General features: G+C 48.7%; 1 protein-coding gene across 7 annotated transcripts in view; it reads left to right on the forward strand.

Annotated features, from left to right (window-relative positions):
* Positions 1–13,076, forward strand: part of GBF1 (golgi brefeldin A resistant guanine nucleotide exchange factor 1) — a 170,888-nt gene that overhangs the window by 82,537 nt on the left and 75,275 nt on the right. The gene's annotated exons all lie outside the window — the stretch shown is intronic.

Below are 13,076 nucleotides of genomic sequence, written 5' to 3' on the forward strand. Positions count from 1 at the left end.
CATCTGAGCCTACCACAGAGCTGTTGTGGTTTGCGTCTTTATTTGCCTTCTTGATGCTGCATTACAGTGACTCCTGAAATTTTGGTTAATGGAGAGTTGGAGGTAGGGTTACCATCTTTCAGGTTCCCCAAAAGAGGATGGGGGTACAGTTGAGGATAGTGGAAGGGGTATTTAACAGGATGCTGGAGGGAGTGCGTGTGTACTGGGAAGGGGTATTTGGGGGGGGGTGCTGGAGGTGTGTGTGTGTGTGTGTACACTGGGAGGGAGTATTTGGGGGAGTACTGGAGGGGATGTGTGTACTGGGAAGGGTACCTGCAGGGTGCTAGAGGTGGTACCTCCGGCCTCACTCTCGAGGTGGGGGGCACTGTCGCTCCCTGGCATGGTGGCAAGGCAGATGGGCTGGCCTAGGATGCAGTGTCAACTATCCATCAGCACCTCCCTACCTCTTCTGCTCCCCAGGGCTGGGAGCCAGTAGCTGCAGCGGAGGGTCCAATCAGGACACAGAGCCAGTTCTTTCTGAGCTGTGATGTCCGGATTTTTGCGGTGTGGACATTTTCTCTTATTTGAAAAATCCGCCTGGACAGAGAGGGGAGGATCTAAGAAGAGGAAATGTCTGGGAAAACCGGGATGTATGGTAATGCTAGTTGAAGGTGTCCTGGAGCTGTTTCCTAAAGGAGACCCAACCCCTCTATGGATCACTAGAACCCAATTTTTACTATAGCCCCCCCCCCACCCCTTCTGAGCAGTTTGCAGATAATGGGGACCCTTGGTGAGATTTTTTTCTGCTTTTGACAGTCACTCAGTTTGTTGTTCACCATAGTACACAACATTAATGTGGTGGCTGCAGTCTTTATTGCACAGCTGAAATCAGGTGCCCAATGAGAGGAGAAATTTCCCATGTTTCTGAGAGCTCATGCAATGAGATGCCCCTTGCTGGGAAGCTCACTTAGAGAGACATCTTTAATTATCAGTATTTCTGAGCCTCTTGCTGGTGTGGCCACTTTCACTGAAAAATGATGTGACATCTGACCCTGGCAGAGCAGGAACCCTAGGGACAAGAACACATGAATGCCTTTCCAAAGTGCTTTAAATAATGGCTTAGCTATCATAATTTTTAAGTCTGAACTTTCAAACACCCAATACTTCGTTTAAACAAATTTTATGATGGCTAAAGTTGGAAATGGGTTTTACTGTTTTTTCCCTGATGTTCCCATGCTGCCAGGATATCGCACAATTTTGCTTTTCAGCTCCTTGTCTCCCTTCCCACCCCAATTCTTGATCAAAAGTTCTTCTCTATTAACTTTCAGGGCTGAGCTACTCCTTTAAGGATGTGACCCCTACCTTCTCCCCAAAGCAGTACATGAACCTTCAACCTAAGCCAGTAATAGAACAGGGAAATGGAAGATAATGTCCACTTTTTACAAAAACAACAAGGAGTCTGGTGGCACCTTAAAGACTAACAGATTTATTTGGGCATAAACTTTTGTGGGTAAAAAACATACTTCTTCACTCCTCATTATTGTGGATACAGACTAACACGGCTACCCCTCTGATATTTTGTCCAGTTTTTGTTATCAGTAGAGACTGGATGAGGGCGTAGTGCAGTGGTTCTCAAACTTTTGTACTGGTGACCCCTTTCACATAGCGACCCCCCCCCCTTATAAATTAAAAACACTTTAAAATATATTGAATACCATTATAAATGCTGGAGGCAAAGCGGGGTTGGGGTGGAGGCTGACAGCTTGCGACCCTCCCCCATGTAATAACCTCACGACCCCCAGAGGGGTCCCGACCCCCAGTTTGAGAACCCCTGGCGTAGTGGCTGAGAAAGCTACATCGAAGGGGCACAGATGGCAATTGCAATATGTGGGCTGGAAGTACTGGGCATATGATTTTGAACTTGACAGTTCTCTGCAATATTGGCTATAGTGCTGTGTGAACCTTTGATGGGAGACCTTCTGAACTACATTATCAAAGCACAATAGCTCTGAATAAATGTAGAATTATTTTTATGGGTTTCTCTGCACTGCCACTGAGCTTCAGTCCTCTTATGAAAAGATGGTACAAGATTTCAGTCATCCTGCATGTTGAATCCTTGGTGCATCTGCCAATGCAACCAGTAAGGGGCCTCTAATGACATTATGGACACTAGTCCCCTAAAGAACTGGACTGAGACCAGAGATATCACACAGGCCCTGAACAGCTTTCAGATGATGATCACTAGAAACTTCACTGGGTTTCAGTCTCTCTCTGAAGGTACTTGGATTTGCTCAGGGAGCAATCCCTTTCCTTACACTCCCCTCCCAAAAAATATAGATAATTACTCCAAATATCAAACACTATTTTATTTGCATATTAATATTTTTAACTATATATGGAGATCCTAATGGAAGTAGATCTTTAAATAGTGCAAAAATCATAATAGAGAACTCAGTGAAGAAGGGGAACAAAGATAGACAGCACCATCTCATAATTAGAGCTTCTATTTTTGAGGATTTATTTTTAGCAATTTGTGAGTCTTATGTAGATGTCCAAAAATTGGAGGTTTGGGGACTTTCTCATGTATATTATATTCTTCACTCATTACAGTAGTATATGCTGTAATGATTAATCTCTTTGTAATGTTTCCTAGTGGCCTTTCAAGGAGTACTGTTTCAAACAGCACTGCATTGTAGCACACTAGGGAACCTTTAGTGCGCACCAGCAGGGTCTAGATGGACCTATTAATGTACAACATGTTAGTGTACTGTACAAATCATACCCCTGTAATCTGCATTACTGCTTCTTGTAGACAAGCCCTTAGATATAAGTAACTATTTCCAGTGTTAATGTGATGTTTATTGGATAAACACAGATTTTTTTTTTTGTTTATTGGGGTGTTTAACAGTATTGTTTAGTTCAAACTTTAAATCAGAAGCTCTATTCATATTCAAATTCCCAAATGAGAAGTTGACAGAGCAACTGATTTTGCAGTGGCAAGTAGTTTGTCAGTCCAGTCTTTCCATTCTCTCCCAAACAGTTGTCTTTGGGAGGGGATTACTAATGTCTGCTCGTCTTCTCTCCTTCCCCACAAATAGTATCTCTTTGCAACAGGGAAGGGAAGATTGCTAGCTGTGAATCTTTGTACAAGCCTTTCTGCTCTGGATTTTGGTTTGTTGGTGGGAAAAGGAACGTGTAGTTTTCCTTCTTCCCTTCCCTATGCTACTTTCACAAAAAGGGTTTAGATTATCTTCTTCTCAGACTATGCCTCCTTCAGTTATTTTAGTGTGTAGCGAGTGAGTGATTATCCCCAAATTAACTCTTAAGAAGGTTGGCAGTCCTGAGTAGTTGTATACCTTCAGAAATGGCTTGTTACCTGAGTTTTGTGCCTGTAGGAGACTGATGAACTGGGGAGGAGGAAGAGACTGATTGAGAATCTAGAGTGCACCTGGTTCCATCCAGCTCCATCTTCTCCTGGCAGGGAACCTCTGTCCTCTGCTGGTTTGACTCTGTCCCATCTTTTCCTGCTTCTGGATCCTGCCCCCCTTGCAGTATGGGTCAGGTGGCCCAGCCAGCAGCAGCTGAGGAGAGGATGCTTCCCTAGAACACGCTGAAAACGCTGCCCAGTGGTGAGGGCAGGCAGGCAGAGAACAGAAGGCTTCTCCCCCCACTGGGATGGGGGCCAGTTTTGGTTATTTGAATAGTGGAGAAGTGTGGGGAGGAGAGTTGCCCTTTGAGGAGCTAAGGACTTGTGTGCTTTTCTGTAGGGTTTTAAGGGAAAATCCAATATTTAGTCAGAGATGGAACCGGAGTTGCTTGCATTACTTGCTTGCAGCTCTTTGTTCCATGGGTTCTGATATTTCTGAGCCTTTTGGTACCACAGTAGTACCATCAGCTTAGAGTGTGTTCATTTATACTGTAAAGTCTTTTACAGCAAATTTCATGTAAAACACCTCACTACCCTAGAAGCTGAGTGCTGTATCCAGAAATAAGCCTAGGCTTTTGCATGCAAAGGGGACTTTAGTCTCTCTTGGTTCTTGTTTTCTGGCCTGGGTATGATAGAGCAACAACACTAGTTGATCTTCTGAAGACTGATCAGGTGTCAGTGCTGATTCATTTTGATCTGTCAGTTGCCTGTGATACTGTTGATTGTGTGACATTGCTGGACACATCTGCTGCTGTCTCTAGCAGTAGAAGATGGGGTTGCTAGCGAGTGGCTGTGCTCCCTTTCAGAGACATCCCAAAAGATAAAGGTTCATATACCCTGAGGCTTCTCATATGTAGGTGATGTTCCTGGATAGGCTTGTCTTTGGGGATTAAACCCAGGACCTCTGGATGTAAAAGCATAAGATTGATGATCAGGTCCACTAACTTGAAGGCAGTAGCAGACTTGTAATCTTCTGTGATCTTGTCTTCACTGTGGGGAAAATGGTGTATTAACAAAAGATAAAATCCTAGTGAAGACAAGGCAGTTTGTAGTCCTTCATATGAGGTAGCAGATAGTTTGAGTGAGACTCGTTTTTAAACTCCTAATTTATGTGAAGGCTACAGACTGCCTTGTCTTCACTAGGATTTTCGTTAACCAGAGTTAAATTGGATTGAGAACATCTTTTTTTCTTTTCTTAGGGCTTGTCTACACTTACATTTTATAGCGCTCTAGTTTGCTGGCTCAGGGGGATGAAAAATCACCCCCTGAGCGCAGCTAGTCTGAGCACTTTAACACGCTAGTGTAAACAGGCTCCGAGTGCTGGGAGCCATGCTCCCAGCGCTCGCACTTAACCACACTCGCACTTCAAAGTACTGGCGCGGGAGCTTTCCCATGACAGCACTTTGAAGTTTCCAGTGTAGCCATGCCCTTAGTGAAGACAAGGCCTATATGTGGTCCAGATGCTAGATGCGGGATAAAGAAACGTATTACCGTGTGATACGCACTAACACACTGTGGCTCTGTATGCTCATCCCTCCTGTTCAAATAGTATGTGTGGTGTTTTGTTGGGTTGTTGAGAGAGAGAGAGAGAGAGAGAGAGAGATGAGCTATGGTGTGTTCCATATCCTGATACCCAGCTTTGTTTCTGTCTTGTCAATATAGTTGATGCAGTTTAGTTACTCGCTGACTGAGGCTTCACACAGGTAAGATTAAGGAGAAGCTTGTTAGTAAGGGAAGAAATAGCAGAGATTTATACAAGTCCCCTTAACTGAGGCAGTGCATCTGTTTGTTACTCAGGATCTCAATTTGGGATTCATCGAAAAGTGAAGCTGGAAGGGACCTTGAGATGTCATGTGTGTCAGCTTTCCATGCTGAGGCAGGACTGTGTTAGGTCCTAAGCTTCCTTTGGGTGGGCAGGAGCAATTTTTTCATCTCTGCTTTTCTTGACAAGCAATCTTAAAGGCCCCGAGTGGTTTGGGTCTTGGGTACCTAAGACACCCACTCTCTCCCAGTGTGGTACTGTTGCAATTGTGAAACAGACACTGAGCGATCCGCCTTTGGCTTAAAAGGAAGTTGTCTAGTTATGTTAAGGGCTCTTTCTGAGAGTGATCCTCAGCGCTGGGACTGTTAGTATACACGGGCCTGATGAAACCTTGATTTATTAACATTCAGAGCACAACTCCTCTATCTTTCTGGATTCTTGTAAGGGAGGGGTGAATGGTTTGGCAGGTATGTACGATGGGTTGATTAACTTGGTGACTATTTGATAGATAGCCATCCTCCTCAAAGCTGATCCTAAGTCTGTCAATATAGATCCGTTAGTTTTTTGTATATTTTTAATATTGCATAGGTGCCTGTAACCTTAGAAAAGTGTGCTTATAAGAAGGCAGGGATTTTCCCCAGCTTGCTAATGACTCACTGCCACGCCCTCGGTCTCCTGTAGGCACATTTATTGTCCAAACTTAAACAAAATGGCTCTTCAGCTCGCCCGTTACATTTTTGGTTTTCACTGCCACCCCTGGCAGTCCTGCTCTTGTTCCTGCTGCTTCTGCTGCTGCAGCTTCCTGCCTCTTTCTCAGCCAGTTCCCCCTCATTGGGTCTCTCTCTGACTCTTTATAGCCCCAGCTGCACTCTTAAGCCTAACATATGACCAGGCACAGGTGCACTGGCCCTGCTCCCTCTTAAAGGGCCAGTCACCCTGTGACAATTCTATAAAGCAAATTTAGGATATGTCTACACTGCAGTTAAAACCTATGGCTGGCCTGTGCCAGCTGAATCGGGTCCGTGGGGCTCAGGCTAAAGGGCTGTTTAATTGTGGTGTAGATGTGGGGCCTTGGCCTGGAGCCAGAGCTCTAGGACCCTGTGGGGTGAGAGAGTCCTAGAGCTTGTGCTGCAGCCTTAGCCAGAACATCTAAGCCACAATTAACTTCTTAGCCCAAGCCCTGCAACCCTGAGTCAGCTGGCACATGTCAGCTGTGGGTGTCTAATTGCAGTGTAGACCTACTCTTAAGCATTGTTGAAAGCATGTCTCATGATCTCTGCATTTCCATGAGCTATTGAGAATTCGTACAGTTGTAATGTCATATCAGAATATTACCCTTTCTGTGCTCCTTGTGGTTTTTTGTCTACAGGTTTTCTTTCTCACTACAAATGGAGTAGAAGAAACCATATTACTTTGCTTTAGGCTACGTCTGCACAGTTAACCTGGGTAATTGGCATCCGGGTCTGAGGGCCCAAGTTGTCCTAATCCTACTGTGAGCAATTCCACTGCAAAGCCATAACCTTGTTACTGTGTCCTCACTGTTTCTGCTCTTGCCCCTAGTTCTTTATGCTGAGACACTCTAGGATTCTTTCCCTGTCAGCTGTGGGATAAATTGTCTGTCCTTCAAGGGGAATTGTGGGAAGACATTGGAGAGCTATGAGCACTAGAATGATTTAGCTTGAAAAGTAAGTGGGCTCCAGCCTGAGTCAAAGTTATGCCTGTGTTGTAACTCACAAGCCTAAACTTAAAGCATCTCCAAGCCGAGGTAGAAAGTTCCCTTCTCAACATACAACTCCATGCATCTGCCTGTCTCTGTGGCAGCTGTACAGAGAACTCCTTTTGTACAAAGCAACAGGAATTGGGGTAATAGCACATTCTTTTTCGAGTGATGGTCCCTATTGCATTCCACTAAGGGTTATGCTCATGCACCATGTACCCAGAGCCAGAGCTTTTCAAAGTAGTCGTGTGTGTTGGTCCGCACATGTGCCCTTGCATTGCCTCGTGGTTTCGCCCGAGGTGATAAAGGGCAGGATTGACTGACCATATCTTCAGTTCCTTCTCACCAACACATAATCCGAGTCGGAGCTTCTGCTTTTCTCTTGTCCTTGGTGACTTAGATGCCAACTCCGTGTGTGCTCCAGTGCCGGAGCACTCACAGAAAAAAAAATTGGGTGCTTAGCACCCACCGGCAGCCAGCTCCTCCCCAGCACCTCCCACCTACCAATGACCCTGCCAATCAACTTCTCCCCTTCCCTCCCAGCGCTCCTGCCCTCTGTGTTCAGCTGTTCCATGATGTGCAGGAGGCACTGGGAAGAAGTGAAGGGGGCAGAGCGGGGCCGGGAAGAGGTGGAGCCGGGAGTGGAGCGGGGGCAGAGGTGTGGGATTGGGGGAAGAGGTGGAGTGGGGGTGGGGCCTGGTGCGGAGTGGGGGTCGAGCACTCTCCCCCTGCCCACACACACTATGCTTGGTGACACACTTTCGAAACTTTCCAGAAAAACTGTTTCTGTTCTTGTACATAGTTAGGATTTTACTGTTTTTTTTTTGTAGTAGCTTTAGTGTTCATAGTAAATTTTGTAGGATTAAAGACTTTGGGATGCCGCTTTGGTGGTTTCCCACCAACCCCCAGCTGTGCAGGGGCACTGGATTATACCAAAGATGCTGGGATTCAAAGTCTGTGCTTCCTGCCTTTGCTCATTTTCACTTAACGACAAGCACCAGTGGTGGCTGTACTGCTTAGGAGAAGTGCATGTAGTATCCAGGTGCAATATCTGCCTCCTTCCCTTCTCGTACCCGGGAAGGCCGGGCCCTATACCTTAAGAAGCACCTCATGGAGGTCGCTGTGGGGCTGCAGTCAGCTCCTGGCTCCAATATTTGCCTTCAGAACAGTCTTGCTCATCCCTAGAGGAATCCCCCCCATGCTTCGTTGAGGAGACATTTGAAGCTGGGTCTGGACGTTGCGCCAGTCAGCCCAGCTCCGGCAGTACCGACAGATCGAGAGAGGTTCCCCTCATTGTCCCTGGATGCGACTATGTCATTGACGTCCTCCTCTGACCTGGATGACTACCATCAATTTCAGGAGCTGGTCAGGAGAATAGCTAATGCTCTTCATATCCCGTTGGAGGAGGTGCAGGACAGTCAGCACCAACTACTAAACATCTTGCATGCATCAGTATCCTCTGGAGTGGCCCTACTGATCAACGATGCCATTCTCCAACCGGCATGCACCATGTGGCATACTGTGGACACATGCACCCCCACCCCAAAGAGGGCAGAAAAGAGGTGTACTGTGTCCCCCCAAGGGGTCTGAGTTTCTGTTCTCCCCTCCTCTGCCTAATTCCCTGGTGATCCAGGCTGATAAGGAGTGGTCCAGACAACAGCACACATGCACGTTAATGCACTAGCATTAACGTTTGACGTTATAGGTAGAAAGGTCTTTTCCTCAGCCAGCCTCCAGTTCTGTATCTTGAACTATCTAGCACTGATGGCCAAATATGACTTCTTGAACTATAGGCAGATGGTGGATTTTGCAGATAAGCTAACTCAGCAGGACTGTGCTCACTTCCAAGCTATTTTGGAGGAGGGCAAGTTTGTCTCCAGGACCATACTTCATGCTGCAGTTGATTCCATGGACATATCCTCACACAAAGTGGTGACTGGAATAGGCATGAGGAGGGAATCCTGGTTACATTCCTCAGGCTTCCCTTGAGAGGTATAGAGCACAATTGAGGACCTCCCTTTTGATGAATCACCCTCTTCTACCAGAAGACTGGTGATTCTTTACACTCACTGAAAGACTCTAGACCAGAGGTCTCAAACTCAAATGACCATGAGGGCCACATGAGGACTAGTGCATTGACCCGAGGGCCGCATCACTGACACACACCCCTCGCTGCCTTTGGCCCCGCCCCCACCCCTTCCATTAGGCCCCACCCCTTTCCTGCCCCATTCCAACCCCTTCCCCGAAGTCCCCACCCCAGCGCTTCCCCCGGGGCTGCAGAAAGGGTGCAGGGTGCAGCGGGGGCTCAGGGCAGGGAGTTGGTGTGTGGGGTGCAAGAGGGAGAGGGGTGCGGCACGGGGTTGGGGTGCAGGGTACAGCAGGTGGCTCAGGGCAGGGAGTGCAGAAGAGGTGTGGGATGCGGCAGGGGCTCAGGGTAGGGAGTTGGGGTGCAGGAGGGGTGCACGATGCGGCATGGGGCTCAGGGCAGGGAGTTGGGATGCAGGAGGGGTTCAGGGTGCGAGCTCCAGCCCAGCACCGCTTACCTAGAGCGGCTCCGGGGTGGCAGCAGCACGCACCGGGGCCAGGGCAAGCTCCCTGCCTGCCTGCCTCCCCTGGCCCCTGGCCCTGCGCCACTCCGTTCCAGGAAGCAGCTGGAACCGTGTCCCTGCAGCCCCTGGGGGAGAGGGAGGAGCTCAGAGTTCTGTGTGTCTGCTGCTCTTGCCGCTCCTCCAGGTACCGCCCACGAAGCTCCCATTGGCTGTGGTTCCCTGTTCCCGGTCAATGGGAGCTGCGGGGGGCGGTGCCTGGAAGGAGGCAATGCAGAAGCCCTCTGCCTCCTTCCCCCTCCCCCCGGACCGAAGGGTTGTGCTGCCAGCTGCTTCAGAGGAGCAGCGTGGGGCTAGCAGCGCCACAGGGGGGCAATCCTGCGGGTAGGCAGAGGGATGGGGGCAGGGGAGCGGGGAGCTTGGCGGGCCACATGTTTGAAACCCCTGCTCTGGACCCACCCTTCAATCCCAAGGCAAATATACACCAGCACTGAAATGAAAATATATATGCCATCGTCTACATAATGCTATTGAACTCCCCAATTCTACCACTAGCAAGCCTACGAACCTCCACAGAAGTGCCTGAAGGTCCACACGTCTTGCCTGCCTGGTCTGCCGATGGTCAGCCCTTCATGCAGCACACTTAGTTTTTGTGTAAGGGATATTTGTGAGTGCATCTAGAGAGCCATCAACCACTTCACACCGTGCTCTTGCCAACCCACCCCCTTTGGTGCATTCAATACTGCACAAGGGGGAAGGGTCAGTGCCCATTCAGAAGGCGACACCCTGGTCGTCGACTGGTTGGACCAGATCAGCGATGTCTTTCCTCCCCTGCCACTCTTGCAATGCATCTTTCACAAACTCCAACGGGAGAGGGCAATGGTCATCCTGATTGCTCCATTCTGACCTTGCCAGTTCTGGTTTCCTCTGCTTCTCTGCATGGCAAAACATCCTCCACTCCTACTCCCAACGTTTCCGGAACTGCTCTCACAACACAACGGCAGACTCATATACCTCAATCCACAGATGCTTCACCTGACAGCCTGTTTTTTTGGATGGACACCTCTGCTAGCATGAAAATGTTCGTCAGCAGTATGACATGTCTTCTCCAGTAGTAGGAAGGGTTCCATGAGATGAGCCTACTGAGCTAAATGGGTGCGTTTCACCTCCTGGGCCCAACAGAAAGCTGTTGGCATCCTTATTCTCTTGGACTATTTCCTCTCTTTGAAGGTCATGGGGCTTTCTCTCAACTCCTGCTCCCTTTCTCTCCTTTCCATGAAGGTCGCTTTTCTTGTGGCTATCACCTCTGTAAGGAGGGTTCGCAAACGTGGAGTCATGATGGTAAACCTCCCTTTCACCACGTTTCATAAGGATAGAGTTTCACTGTGCTTGCATCCCAAATTTCTACCAAAAGTGGTTTCCCGCTTCCACCTCAACCAACCCATATGTTTGCCAACCTTCTTTCCCAGATCACATGCCTCAAATGAGGAACAGCCGCTTCATTGTCTCAATGTCCATAGGGCCCTGGCCTTTTACCTATACAGGACGAAGCCCTTCCAGAAATCTAGACTACTCATTGCTATAGTGGAGAGAATTAAAGGGCAGGTCATCTCCACCCAGAGAATCTCAAAGTGGGTCTTAGGGCGCATTACACTGTGCAATCAACTATCAGGACAGTCCCCACCAGATGGGATACAGGCCCATTCCATGAGAGCGCAGGCAACAACTACTGCCGTGCTCCATGACAAACACATATAAGGCAGCCACGTGGAGTCCAGTACACACCTTTTCTTCTCATTATGCTCTAGTGCAGAGGTCCCCAAAGTGTGAGGTGCCCCCCCTTGTGGGGCGTGGAGGGCCGTCTGAGGGGTATGTGGCAGGGCCTGGACCAGCCCCCACAGAGGTGGGGTGGGAGTACCACCCAGCCCCTCCCCACCCTCAGCTCTGCTCCGATCCAGCCCCTAGCCGTGTCCCCAGCCACCGGCCCCACGCGTGCCTGGCCCCGTCTCTAGCCTTGTCTGCTGGCCGGGGCTCTGTTCCTGGCCTTGCCCCCAGCCTCAGCCCCAGCCTCAGGCTGGGAGTGGAGCCTCACCTTGCTGTGGGCCTTGGTGCTGGCCCCCACCACAGCCCGGCAGTGCGGCTGCTCCCATCCCTGTCTCCAGCCCTGGCCCCAGCCTCCCCCCCCACAGCTGCAACCCCAGCCTCGGCCCCCTTACCCTGTTTGTGTCGTCCCGTGTGACGCAGCCCCACTCCTGGGGGGGAATGGGGGAAGGCAGAATAAGGGAGTTGCAACCCTCAAAACTTTGGTGACTGCTGCTTTAGTGCATGATTCTCATTCGGTGCAGTAGTCCTCTGTTCCATGGTTCCGTCATCTTCCCACACTCTCCTCCTAATTAACTACTGCTTGTTAATAATCCTCAGTGGAATACAATGGGGTTCATCAGTGTAATGCGCCCTAAGACCCACTTTGAGATTCTCTGGGTGGAGATGGCCTGCCCTTGAAGAATGAGGGGTGGTTACTTACCGTAACTGGAGGTTCTTCGTGATCCCTATCTGTATTCCAATCCCATCCTCCTTCCCATCTGCTGTGGATCTGGTAGATCTGCAGTGAAGGAACTGAAGATGCGGTTGGTCTGCTCTGCCCTATATCTGCTTGGCCAAAACCACGAGGCAATGCAAGGGCACAGACACGGGCTAATGGATGCTACTACTTTGAAAAGGTCTGGGTGCATGGCGCATGCGCATAACCCTCAGTGGAATACAGATAGGGACCACTCATCTCGAAGAACCTCCAGTTACAGGTAACTGCCCCTTTTACACTCCCAAGTTTAGATGTATAGTCTGAAGGCCAAGGTTGTTTGGGGGAGGGAGGAAGGTGTATAAAATGGTTTGGCTCAGTTTCTCTTGCCTAAAAATGAAATTGGTCTAGAACACTGACTTGAATACAATCCCGTGGGACACACCCACCAAATGTGGTCATGTATTCACACTGTAGATGTAGGTGGTGGATACACAGATAGTGAATATTGTGAGGGAATGGGGAAGGATGAGTCAGGTTTTATACAGCTAATTTGATCACATTACAGGCATCCAAGGAAAATGCTGCAATATCTGCCAATTAATTAAAGCATTAATATAAGGAGCAGCAGCTCTGTGATGTTTACATAGTGCTCTTACAATGGGAGCTCAGACAGGAGGCTCCAGAAGGCTGTTTAGAAGATCACTACATTTGCATAAGAATTAAGGAGCTTCATAACTCCTTCCTCTCTCTGCGGTGCTCATTTTTTAGGAGCAGCCCCCACCTTCCCACCAATCTTCTGAAATGAGTAATGAGCCATTTATACGGCTTCCTCCCTGAGGGACTGAGCTTGGACAGCTACTTAGAGGGGAAATTAAATGCAACCTAATGAATGAGACTAATGAGCAAATTGGCAACGTGAGGACTTAGTACGTAGTATGCTGTTGGAGTTTGCGAGCATATTGTCTCAGGCTCGAATCATCCTGCCGGTCACCAAAGGGATGATCATCCTGGCTGTACACCAAGGTCCCACAGAACTTACTCCCCTGTTACGAGAATTTGTTTTTAGCACAAGTTGCTTTTAGTTCTGTGGTCTGGCCATTGGTAAACTAAGTCTCTAATGATGA

This window comes from Mauremys reevesii, linkage group 7, assembly GCF_016161935.1.
Source record: "Mauremys reevesii isolate NIE-2019 linkage group 7, ASM1616193v1, whole genome shotgun sequence".
Classification (NCBI taxonomy): Eukaryota; Metazoa; Chordata; order Testudines; family Geoemydidae; genus Mauremys; species Mauremys reevesii.